The sequence below is a fragment of the Mustelus asterias genome, chromosome 17, assembly GCF_964213995.1.
Source record: "Mustelus asterias chromosome 17, sMusAst1.hap1.1, whole genome shotgun sequence".
NCBI lineage: Eukaryota > Metazoa > Chordata > Chondrichthyes > Carcharhiniformes > Triakidae > Mustelus > Mustelus asterias.
The window spans coordinates 33,469,068-33,482,651 of record NC_135817.1 but is presented as its reverse complement, the minus strand read 5'-3'; the positions used below and the strand labels follow the sequence as shown (position 1 = coordinate 33,482,651).

At 46.8% G+C, this 13,584-nt stretch overlaps 1 protein-coding gene across 13 annotated transcripts in view; it reads right to left on the bottom strand.

Moving 5' to 3' along the window:
* LOC144506416 (dystrophin-like) overlaps nt 1-13,584 on the bottom strand; it is a 1,861,003-nt gene that overhangs the window by 1,109,081 nt on the left and 738,338 nt on the right. The gene's annotated exons all lie outside the window — the stretch shown is intronic.

Here is a 13,584-nt window from a genome sequence, read left to right as displayed (position 1 = left end):
AAACTCTGCCCGCCCCGAAACAAGGCCACTTCCATAACAGAGGAAAGGTTGAGGTAAGAAATTCCCTATGTTCTTTCCAGTTTAAGGAGGCTGAAGAGCCCAGTTATTTGAGGCAAAGAGATCTCAAAAGGCAAAAGTGAATCCCAAAATGTGGTGATAGAGAGGGAAGGTTTTTGGAATCCAGGCCAAAATCAAGGGTTGGACCGAAAGACAAGAAGAAATACTCTTCAGATGCTTTCCTTAAATGTGTCTGTATAGGAGCTGCTGTTGTTACAATCTATGCTTTCCTAGTGAAAGAGAAAATTGGCATCTCCACTGGAGGCATCTTTTGCCTGCATTTCTCAGGTGATAGATACACCTGAACCATCACGCCCCCACCCCCATTCCCCTAAGTACCACCAATGGCCCATTCAAGTTTCTAGGTGTCCAGATCATCAACAGTGTCTTGGTCCCTCCACGCTGACGCTATAGTTAAGAAAATCCACCACGCCTCTATTTTCTCAGGAGGCTAAGGGAATTTAGCATTTCCGCTATGACTCTCACCAATTTTTACAGGTGCACTACAGAAAGCACCCTTTCTGGATCTATCACGGCTTGGTATGGCTCCTGCTCCAATCAAGACCGCAAGAAACAACAAAGGGCTGCGAACGTAGCCCAGTCCATCACACAAACCAGTCTCCCATCTATTGACTCTGTCTACACTTTCCGCTGCCTCGGAAAAGCAGCCAGCATAATCAAGGACCCCACATACCCCAGACATAGAGATTATGTAGCAACTGACTCAAGAACAGATTCTTCCCTGCTGCTGAAAGACTTTTGAATCGACCTGCCATATATTAAGCTGATCTTTCAGCGCTTTTGCTCAATACATTGCTTGCCTGTTTCATTTAGTTAATGGTTTTACATTGGTGTAGTGGAATGTTCTGTAAAAATACTTTTTTTCAAACATGTGATCAGAATGGAACTTGATTACTTCCAACTCTCATTGTCTGTGTGCTTTTGATCCAAACTACCATAATCCGTTATATGGGCTTGCATGGAACCCAATTCACTTTCTACTTTGATAAATTTATATTTTGGAGCGAATTGTTTTTTTTTTGCTGAATGAAGGCTCCATTTTAATAAATTAAATAACACTGGAAGCTGAGCAATGATGCGATATGGAAACCAACATTTACTTAATTTCTATGAGATTACAACAGCAATATTACAACGGATATGAAGGGGCAAAGGCACAAGCATTTCAGAATACAGATTTTATTTGATTCAGAAATAAAATTCCACACAAACAAAATAAGCAATGGAAAGAGCAGTTACATACATATCATCAAACTGATGGCTCTGGTTAGTTAAAAGCTGCTGCACCAGGATTGAATTCTCAAGGTAGATATAGGGTGGAATTTTCTCAGAAAAATTCTAGTGTTGAACATCTTTCCCAGTGGTGTAAGTGATGGTAATTTGTGGCATTATAGAGGCCACAATGTGATTCCTGCCAATGGGGGGGGGGGGGGCTATTCACGCCAGGGAGCTGGCTGAAGACTGCTTGGGGTGTATTGCGCAGGTGTCCCGATCTCCTAGTATGCTGCCAGGTTACCAAACTGGCAGTGCCAGGTTTGCACTGTCCAGCCCTGTCCCCGACCACCCAGGGAACTACAATGGCCTCCAGTCCCACCTGCGAGGCCGTCACATCTGGTCCCCATTGGTGGAGACTACCTATGTTCTTCGCCGGTGAAGACCTCCACCGGCGAGATGGGAAAGGTAAATGAGCCCGGGCAATTGTGTCCTGGGCTCGTTAATGACATGCAAAGCAAGACCGATTTCGCCGGCAGAACGGGTCGGCAGTAGTGGGAGAGGTGAAAAATCGGGCGCGAACCCGATTTTTTGCCTTTCGCCCATATTCCCCGCCCTGGTGTGCTACTAGATCAGTGCAGCAGGATGGGCAAATCTCGTCAATACGAAGCTTTCATCAACTCAATCCAATAACAGAAGAGGAAAAGTACTGAAAAAATACTGAGGAAAAAATTCCCATTCCAAAAAAAATCTCCCTCACAGCTCAGCTATTTTGGAGAGAAAACTTTCTCAGTTGAACTCAGCTAAACATAAGAACATAAGAACATAAGAAATAGGAGCAGGAGTAGGCCATCTGGCCCTTCGAGCCTGCCCCGCCATTCAACAAGATCATGGCTGATCTGAAGCGAATCAGTTCCACTTACCCGCCTGCTCCCCCATAATTCCCTTATCGGTCAGAAAACTATCTACCCATGATTTAAACATATTCAACGAGGAAGCCTCCACCGCTTCAATGGGCAGAGAATTCCAGAGATTCACTACCCTCTGAGAGAAGAAGTTCCCCCTCAACTCTGTTCTGAACCGGCCCCCCCTTATTTTGAGGCTGTGCCCTCTAGTTCTGGTTTCCCTTCTAAGTGGCACGGTAGCACAGTGGTTAGCACTGCTGCTTCACAGCTCCAGGGTCCTGGGTTCGATTCCCGGCTTGGGTCACTGTCTGTGTGGAGTTTGCACATTCTCCTCGTGTCTGCGTGGGTTTCCTCCGGGTGCTCCGGTTTCCTCCCACAGTCCAAAGATGTGCGGGTTAGGTTGATTGGCCAGGTTAAAAATTGCCCCTTAGAGTCCTGGGATGCGTAGGTTAGAGGGATTAGCGGGTAAATTAGCGGGTAAAAAAAAGGGATTAGCGGGTAGGGCCTGGGTGGGATTGTGGTCGGTGCAGACTCGATGGGCCGAATGGCCTCCTTCTGCACTGTAGGGTTTCTATGATTCTATGGAAAGAATCTCTCCACCTCTACCCTATCCAGCCCCTTCATTATCTTATATGTCTCTATAAGGTCACCCCTCATCCTTCTAAACTCCAACGAGTACAGACCCAATCTGTTTAATCTCTCCTCATAAGCTACACCCCTCATCTCCGGTATCAACCTGGTGAACCTTCTCTGCACTCCCTCCAAGGCCAATATATCCTTTTGCAAATAAGGGGACCAAAACTGCACACAGTACTCCAGTTGCAGCAAGACCTCCCCGCTTTTATATTCCAACCCCCTCGCGATAAAGGCCAACATTCCATTCGCCTTCTTGATCACCTGCTGCACCTGCAGACTGAGTTTTTGCGATTCATGCACAAGGACCCCCAGGTCCCTCTGCACAGTCGCACGATGTAATTTTTCTCCATTTAAATAATATTCCAATTTACTATTATTATTATTTCTTCCAAAGAAGAAATTGCTAAAGCTAATGGATTAAAACAAAAACCCAGCCAGATTCGTAATTCTGATCCCAAGTAAACCTATTGGAAAATATGAGACTCTCAAAAAGATTGAGCGACCTCAGCCATACCTCACAGTTGAATAGTCTGCTAATATTGTACATGCCAACTCATCAATGTTTCACCCCGGCAATCAGCATTTACTAAGTTTAGTCTATGAGCTACATTTTACACTCCGGGTTGGTGGTTTGAAGTTGGGGTGGGGAATAGGTAAACTCCAGTGGGTACTGTGCCAACCACCTCCTGCCCCTGTGCCTCCTCAATTATATGTGTGGTGGGGGATCATGCCTTTAGGCCAATTGAAGACTTAAAGATCTTCTCCTTCTCAAGGTCTCCCTAGAATATCTTGCAGTTCCTTTCTGTGCATGTAAAAAGCTTGTGTGTGCGCACAATCACGTTTGTCTCACACTAGCTCATGATTGGCACTGATTGGCCAATGGTAATTAATGGCCATTTAAGGGCCTCATCCTACTGCTGTGGGTATGTTCGCCATGGCAGGTGTTTGTCCAGGTTGTGTGTGTAGCCCGGCAGCTTTATGCATAGGATTAGGGTTAGGGAAGAGGGTGGAACTGCCATTGGACAGCACCACCAAAATCAATCTCCTTTATTTTACCTTCCCCTATGGTCTGTCGATTCTGATTCCCCACCGTTTGTCAGGGCCTGCCAGACTGGAACAGGAGTAGGCCACCTGGCCCCTCACGCCTGCTCTGCCATTCAATAAGATCATAGCTGGTCCATGAAAAGATCAGCCATGATCTTATTGAATGGTGGAGCAGGCTTGAGGGGCCAAATGGCCTGCTCCTAGTTCTTATGTCCTTATGTCCTGGCCCCAGCGGGCCACCACCCAGAGTGGGAACTAACTCCCAGCCCCCAAATATTTAATCAATAGCAAGCAGGGATCACAATACCCCGTTAAAATCATTCCCATGTCTGCTACAAATCAATGTTTTCTACTGCTCTTGACCCCTTAGCAATAGTCACTTTATAATACCCCACAGGTTGCTTGTGTGCTGTCGCAAAGTTTGTGCTTGAGTAAAGACATAGATCCTGCTCTGGTTCAGAATCGGTACTCAGTGGCAGGCTGTTAAGAAAAATGAAATATTTTTGAATTGTTTGTAATTAATCTCAGAGTGAGCTCTTCTACACCTTCAGAAATCCACGTGAGGTTTCCTTTGACCCTTCCTCTCACTATACTTCGAATCTCATTGTATTTTCAACTCTTGAAATTTGGTCTCAGTTTCAATTACACTTTAAATGGAAAGTCTCTTGTATTTTCAGACCAATTTCTGGAAAGCATCTATTTCCCCTATCTTTACTTGATTCAACTTTCTCTCGCTAAGGGCAATATGGTAGCACAGTGGTTAGCACTGCTGCCTCACAGCTCCAGGGACCCGGGTTATATTCTGGCCTCTATCTGTGTGGAATTTGCACATTCTCCCCATGTCTGCATGGGTTTATTCCGGGTGCTCCGGTTTCCTCCCACAGTCCAAAGGTGTGCGGGTTAGGTTGATTTCTATGTTCAATTGCCCCTTAATTTTAGGAAGATTAGCAGTGTAAATATGTGGGGTCACCAAGAATGTCTTTGAGTGGGACTGTTGTCAGTGCAGGCTTGATGGACTGAATGGCCTCTTTCTGCACCGTAGGGATTCTATGATCCTATGAAAAGGAGGGAGTTAGGTAACTTTAAGGACATAAATGGGAACAATAATTTTCCTGTCATGAGTGTGCCAGCAGGTTCAAAACCACCAGCATTTCAAGAAGATGTTTCATAGGATGTGAGTCTAAGTAACACGATTAGCAGGGTAGACAGGCCAGACTAATACATCGTTCTACTAATAGGGAATACTTTGGGTAGACAATTGCACCATCCTGGGAAGACATACATATTTTAGAACTAACAGAAGCTGAGAGGACAAAAAGCCAAATACACAGAGAAAATCTTCAAAGCAAAACAATGGTATAACTGGCCACCTTTTCATGGAGGCAGGAGGCAGATTTCATCGAGCAGCCTGAGGGGCAAATTTTCCATCTAGCAGCCTGTAAGCTGGTTCTAATTAGCAGACCAGAGGCAAGAGTGCAGAAGCCTTCGTGGATTAACTGAACCAAGAAACGTTCCCCAGCAAAACTACTCAATCCTATACAGTGGTAACTATAAACTACCTTTTACTTGTAGATTGGGCGGCGCGGTAGCACAGTGGTTAGCACTGCTGCTTCATAGCTCCAGGGACCTGGGTTTGATTCCCGGCTTGGATCACTGTCTGTGTGGAGTTTGCACATTCTCCTCGTGTCTGCGTGGGTTTCCTCCGGGTGCTCCGGTTTCCTCCCACAGTCCAAAGATGTGCAGGTTAGGTTGATTGGCTATGCTAAAATTGCCCTTAGTGTCCTGGGATGCGTAGGTTAGAGGGATTAGTGGGTAAAATGTGTGGGGATATGGGGGTGGGGCCTGGGTGGGATTGTGGTCGGTGCAGACTCGATGGGCCGAATGGCCTCTTTCTGTGCTGTGGGGTCTCTATGATTTCTTTCTAAGATCTATTGAATTGAATGTTTTTTGGAAAGAGGGGAGTCCTGAAAGAGTTCAGATCTTGTAAATGCACTTTGAAACAGAAAGGGTAATTTTTACTTAACCTATGTGGGTATGTTTAGCAGCTTCTTATATGTAATGGTCTTAGATCATTATAGTCCTGTTCATGTCCATATGTCTTTTCTTTATTGTAATAAATATTCTTTACTAAATGTTATACCATGACTGGGCTCATTATAATTCTCACAGGGTCTCATATGTGGCTCCTCACACCAGTACGCATATTACATCAGAACGACGAGTTGGGTGCAAAATATTGAAAGTCTCGGAAAACATGAATCTCGCCGGTGAGATCTCGTTTTCCAGTTATCCTCACCTTCCTGCCAGTGACATAATGAAATTCCTGCCCTGGAAGGTCGGCAACGCCATTTAAATACATTTCTAATTAAGGAGCTCCCTGACATATCGTCTCTTCACATTTGGAATTCCCGTGATGTTCGTGAGGTTTACAACTGTTCTTTATAAAATGGAAACCAGGTGAAGGGAACCTGCAGGGGCTGCCTGGGTAATTATAGCCCTTCAGGGACATTACTGAGCAGCACCCTGGCACTGCCCTTGGCACCATGCCATGGCGGTAGGCTGTGCTGGGGGACCCTCTGGGCAGCTCCATGGGGTGAGATGGGGAAGGTTCTTATCAGTTGGGGAAAGTCCCCTTGTGCATGTGTTAAGTGGGGGGGGGGGGGGTGTTTCCCCTTGTGCATGTGGGAGGGATTTTCCTTATGCATTTGCAGGGAGGGAGGAGAGATTCCCCATTTCCATGGTGGGGGTTGGGGTTGGGGGATGTTGGAGGCAGAGAGACAGAGAGAGAAGGCAGTCTCCATGTGCGCATGGGGTGTTTCATGTGTTGCCCATTGGAGATCAGGGCACCCTTAAAAATAGGGAATTAATCTTGGGATTCCTGGCTGCCGGCTTTTTCCGACCCTGCCCCATCAGCGTGACGGTGTAGGTCACGCCTCCAGATCATTTAGAGTCATAGAGGTTTATAGCATGGAAACAGGCCCTCCGGCCCAACTTGTCCATGCCGCCCTTTTTTTTTAACCCCTAAGCTAATCCCAATTGCCCGCATTTGGTCCATATCTCTCTATACCCATGTTACCCATGTAAATTTCTGCGAAGTGCTGGATTATCTCAGAGAAAAGCTGGCTGTGCAGCCTGCAAGCTGTACACTAGTTTTCTCACCTCAGTCAACACCCTATGCAGAGAATGGAAAATTCCACCCATTATGCACTACCTAACACTTGAAAACATAAAATTTACATTGACGGAGATCAGTTGACAAATATTATTCTACTTGGCAACCTTTTATTTCACACATTGTGTAATTAGCAGTTTTCCCATCTGCCCCTTGGATGGCTGGTTGGCATTCATTTTTAATATATATTATGGCTTTCTTCACATTATATCACCAATAGTAAACCTCCCATTTCTCTTTTTTAAATCTTTTCTCTCTTCTCTTTCTCTTTGCGTATATTCTTATTTGTGTTGACAGGTATGTGAGGGATGTTGGAGAAGAGTGGGGGAATAGGATGGTGCTGAATTAACATTGAAATAATGGAAAAAAATCAGTGACTCTATTTTCTTTCTCTTGTCATTATATTTCTCTGTAAACAAAGCTTTTTTTAAAAAAAGGAATCCGCAATAGGAAAGTGGTTTAGCCTTTGGCCATAGCATATGGGTCTACTCAAATTTGGCTTGATCTAACATCACTGGAAAAATGAAGAGCCTGGTAACACCAAAATTGATGGCCTTAATCTGAATGGTAACCACTTTAGCCATTTGCTACTCTCGTACAATTATTAAACTTGCCTTAAGTAGTTCAGTCAACACCAAAATAAAGGCTGCGAATTAGTCCAGTGAAATATTCTGCAGATGATAGCAACATATCGCGGAAGCTGGAAATCCGCCTCAAATTCTGATGAAAGGTCATCAACCTGAAACTTGGACAGAATTTTCCTGGTCCCATGCTGGTGAAAGTGGAGGCAAATTGCGGGGGGCATCCAGGAAGCTGCATTCAGACAGCTCCTTGGCACACTTCCGCCGTGGGGAACGTTTGCAAGGGTGGTCTGGCATGTGGATCAACCGCCTGCTGCAAGGTGCAGACAGACAATTTGTAGTCAGTGGATGACTACCTGCATTGCCTGCTATGGCAGTGAGCTATACTGCTCAAGAATTCACCAGCTTCAGTTCTTCAAATGCGTAATGCCAATGTTAGCACTTCACATTCTCCCAACATTTACTAAAATGAGCCAGTATGTCAGTGCTTCCAGATCAAAATCATGACAATCCCACACGATCTGCTTCTTCTCAAGGACACCATAGAATATCTCTTTTGAGCAAGCATGAAGCTTGTGCACAGGCACAATCCCATCTGTTTCATACCAGCTCATGACTGGCACTTAGTGGCCGTGGGAATATGAAAAACAGCTCTCGACACTGACCTTGTACATACCAACTGTCAGCTTTTCACACCTACAGCTGACATTCACAGAGGTGCGTTAGCATTCGCTGTCAAAATAACTAGCTCACAGTGAAATGGCATCAAGTGACATACAAGGACTTCAAACCTTCTGGGAGACATACTGTTGAAGTATTCAAGTAAATTATGCTGGAATGACTAAGGAATATAATGTACATCAAAGGGAGATGGGCAACACAGACTGAGGTGATATACAGGAATGAAGTAAAATATACAACAACCAAGGAGTGAATGTATACATGTCAACCCAAAGTTTTTGCTTATTGCTTTGAGTGACACTGGTGAGGGGGATTGACAATTACCTTATAGAACAGCAAGAGGAACCACTGATTCATTCCAAAGCTGCCTTCATGGGCTTACTGAGCAAGATTACATTTGAACATAAAGTTTACTTCTTTATTTATTAGTCACAAGTACACTTACATTCACACTGCAATGACGTTACTGTGAAAATCCCCTAGTCGCCACACTCCGGCACCTGTTCAGGTACACTGAGGGGGAATTTAACATGGCCAATCCACCTAACCTGCACATCTTTGGACTGTGGGAGGAAACCGGAGCACCCAGAGGAAACCCACGCAGACACGGGGAGAACGTGCAAACTCTACACAGACAGTGACCCGAGATCGGAATCGAACCCAGGTCTCTGGCGCTGTGAGGCAGCAGTGCTAACCACTGTGCCACCTACATATCTCATGGGCTTTTCAGAACATATTTAAGGCATCTATCCACTAAGCAAGATGTTATAAACTTTCATTCCACTGCAGAAACCATTTTTTTTGTCTTTTAGGGCAAACCAAATAAACCAACTCAAATGAACTCAGGGACAAAGTAAAAGGGGCAGCTCCTCAAAAGGAGGGGGAACAGCCCGAACAGAACAGAAGTACAAAGGAAACTTCAAACATCAAATCATAATGTGATTATCGGGGTCTATAATGCACCCCAGCCCCTGTGGTGCCCAACGGGCGCGGAAGGCGTCAACTGCGCCCGTGGACACCATATGCTCTCTCTCCAGGGACACCTGGTCGCGAACGTAGCCACAGTAGAGGGGCAGACAGTCAGGATGGACAACCCCATCGATCGCCCGCTGCCTGGAGCTGTTAATGGAGAAACCTTCTTGGGTTCAGTGATGTCAGTTGTTTCCATAAGAGGATCCCAGATGTTAATTGAATCAATTAAAATTAAGTATATACAAGTGGAGTGCATTGTTTGCATGGTTACTTTAACTTGTATAAAAGAGACACTTACTGACACAAGTGGAGTGGAGTTAGGAGATATAAAACTGTAATGTTTCACCCTGTGAATAAATCTATATCAAGACTGGCTTTGGATTTTTCCTTCACCATGGGGTGGCTCAGTGGCACAGTGGTTCGCACTGCTGCCTCACAGCTCCAGGTACCCGGGTTCAATTCTGGCCTTGGGTGACTGTGTGGAGTTTGCACATTCTCCTTGTGATGACGGGGGTTTACTCTGGGTGCTCTGGTTTCCTCCCACAGTCCAAAGATGTGACGGTTAATTGGATTAGACATGCTAAATTGCCCCTTAGTTTTTTTTTATTGATTCGTGGGACATGGGCTTTGCTGGCTGGCCAGCATTTATTTCCCATCCCGAGTTGCACATGAACTATGTAGCTTGCTAGGCCATTTCAGAGGGCAGTTGAGTGTCAACCACATTGTTATGGACCTGGAGTCGCATGTAGGCCAGACCGGGTAAGGACAGCAGGTTTCCTTCCCCGAAGGACATTAGTGAACCAGATGGGTCTTTCCAACAATTGACAATGGTTTCATGGTTATCAGTAGACTCTTAATTCCAGGTTTCTTTTCACTGAATTCAAATTTTACCATTTGCCATGGTGGAATTCGAACCCGGGTCCTCAGAACATTAACTGAGTTTCTGGATTAATAATTGAGCGATAATACCACTAGGTCATCATCTCTCCAGTGTCCCCTTAGTGACCATGATGTGTCGATAAAATGGGATGGGCCATGGTAGATGTGTGGGATCACACGGATAAGACGGGGGAGAGGGCCTAGGTAGGATGCACTGTCAGAGAACAAAGAACAATACAGCACAGGAACAGGCCCTTCGGCCCTCCAAGCCCGCGCCGCTCCCTGGTCCAAACTAGACCATTCTTTTGTATCCCTCCATTCATGTGGCTATCGAGATAAATCTTAAACGTTCCCAGTGAGTCCGCCTCCACCACCTTGCCTGGCAGCGCATTCCAGGCCCCCACCACCCTCTGTGTAAAATACGTCCTTCTGATATCCGTGTTAAACCTCCCCCCCCCTCACCTTGAACCTATGACCCCTCGTGAACGTCACCACCGACCTGGGAAAAAGCTTCCCACAGTTCACCCTATCTATGCCTTTCATAATTTTGTACACCTCTATTAGGTCACCCCTCATCCTCCGACTTTCCAGTGAGAACAACCCCAGTTTACCCAATCTCTCCTCATAACTAAGCCCTTCCATACCAGGCAACATCCTGGTAAACCTCCTCTGCACTCTCTCTAAAGCCTCCACGTCCTTCTGGTAGTGTGGCAACCAGAACTGGGCGCAGTATTCCAAATGCGGCCGAACCAACGTTCTATACAACTGCAACATCAGACTCCAACTTTTATACTCTATGCCCCTCTATAAAGGCAAGCATGCCATATGCCTTCTTCACTACCTTCTCCACCTGTGACGTCACCTTTAAGGATCTGTGGACTTGCACACCCAGGTCCCTCTGCGTATCTACACCCTTTACGGTTCTGCCATTTATCGTCAGAGAGTTGGTGCAGACTCGATGGGCCAAATGGCCTCTTCTGCACTGCAGGGATTCGATGATTCTAACTAGCTATCTGGAGTACAACACCAGAACTCAAATCCCAGTGCTAACTAAAACATTGCCCGATATTAACTTATATAACACTGCCTAAGAGATGCAACAATGTTTCCACTTGCTACAAAGTACACATGCCTCCATGTGCACTTGTCCATTTTTTTGATGAGCACAACTGATGAACAAGATAACAAAGCAAGATCGATGATTACTCTCTGTGGTGAACCACCGTTGGTTCACCACTGGGGGTTGTTATTACGTTACTGTTGGGCTAGGGTGTTGTTACTGTGGGGGTTGTACAATGTTGTTGGGTTAGGGTGTTTACCTGTTATAAGTGTTATCATGGCACATTCCAGTGGGGTCCCACCTCCGGTGGCGAGGTATAAGACCCTCTGCTCCGGCAGGACCCCTTCAGTCTGAACTGGTGTATTCGTGTTAGTAGTTCCATTGTTACACAATAAAAGCCTTCAATATCGAAGCCTTGGTTCCACGTGCTTAATTGTCGCGCATCAATTTTATTGTGTAACAGAAAACTCACAGCTGTACAAAAAAAAAGAGTATGGAACAGATCTTAAAACCGGATCGTCTGACACTGGACCCACGTGCGGTCGGTGCCGCTAACACATTCGACCACTGGTGGAAGTGTTTCGAGGACTACCTGGCAGCCTCTGTAGCTATCACTACAGACAGTGATAAACTCCAGGTCCTCCACGCAAGGGTAAGCGACACGATTTATCTCGCCATTCGTGCAGCTCCCACTTACCCGGGTGCCGTCGAGCTCCTAAAAAAACGATACACGAAGCCACCCAACGAGATACACGCTCGTTACCTCCTCGCTACACGACGTCGGCAGTCGGGCGAAACCATGGAGGACTACGCCAATGAGCTCCTGCAGCTTGCCAGGGGTTGCGATTGTAAAGACGTATCAGCCGAACAATATATGTACGACCTCGCCCGAGACGCGTTCGTAGCAGGGGTAGGGTCCTCGTACATCAGGCTTAAATTGCTGGAAAAGGGGAATCTCGACTTGACCCAAGCAATGGAGATGGCTGGGATGCTGGAAGCGGCGTCGAAGAGCTTGGCGCTGTACCCCGAGGACCACGTGCAGTCAACGTGGCTGGAGCAAGCTCAGCTCCCTCCTCGCCCCGCTAACCTGCGCTCCCAGATCGATCCGACGACGGCGGCAGCTCCAGGTGGCCAGCGATGCTATTTTTGTGGTGGGGCCAAGCATCCACGGCAACAGTGTCCGGCAAGAACGGCAATCTGCAGCCAGTGCGGTAAAAAAGGCCACTACGGCAAAGTCTGCAGGTCCAAGTCTAAAAATGGCAGTGCAGCTTGTAACCCTCCAGAACGGAGACAATCTCCTTCGGCGTCGCAGTACCCACGAGGTCCAACCACGTGCGAACCCAGGACGGCGCCATCGTGGCTGACGGAGGAGGAGGAAGACCACCAGGAGTCGCTGCATTTGGCGCCCTCGCCCACGTGCGATTCATGGGGGCGGCCATCATGGTCCACGACGACTAGGAGCGACCAGCAGGGGTCCTCAGCATCAACATCGGCAGCATGCAGTGACGCCCAGGGGCCAACGGTGGCGTCGATCTCCTTGGACCAGACCAGGCACTACAGGCTTGAGAATTCCATGATGGATATAAAGGTTAGTGGTCGAACTGTGAATTGTCTGTTTGACAGTGGGAGCACCGAAAGTTTCATACACCCTGAAACTGCTAAAAGGTGTGGACTCCGGGTTCTCCCTGCCAAGCAGACAATTTCCATGGCATCACGGTCCCGGTCTGTACCGATCCAAGGACGATGTATGGTAACTCTTGAGGTACAGGGCACAATTTACGAGCAATACAGGCTCCTTGTGTTACCTCACCTTTGTGCGCCAATTCTCCTCGGACTAAATTTTATGGTCCACATGAAGAGTGTGATCCTACAGTACGGTGGGCCACTCCCTTCACTGGCAGTAGGGAATCAGCCGCAGCCTCCAAATTGCCCAAAGCGCCCTGCATGCAATCTATCCACCCTGAAAATCACTACACCATCCCTCTTTAAAAATCTGGTACCTGGCTGCAAGCCCATCGCTACTAAAAGTAGGCGTTACAGCGCTGAGGACCGGATCTTTATTAGATCTGAGGTTCAGCGGCTCCTCAAGGAAGGGATCATACAGGCCAGTGCTAGTCCGTGGAGAGCGCAGGTCGTGGTAGTCAAAAGCGGGAACAAACCTCGGATGGTCATCGACTATAGTCAGACCATTAATCGTTATACGCAGCTGGATGCGTATCCTCTCCCGCGCATTTCTGATATGGTCAATCAGATTGCGCAGTACCGAGTGTTTTCTACCATAGACCTTAAGTCCGCCTACCATCAACTCCCCATCCGCCCAGAGGACCGACAATATACGGCTTTTGAGGCGGATGGTCGTCTATA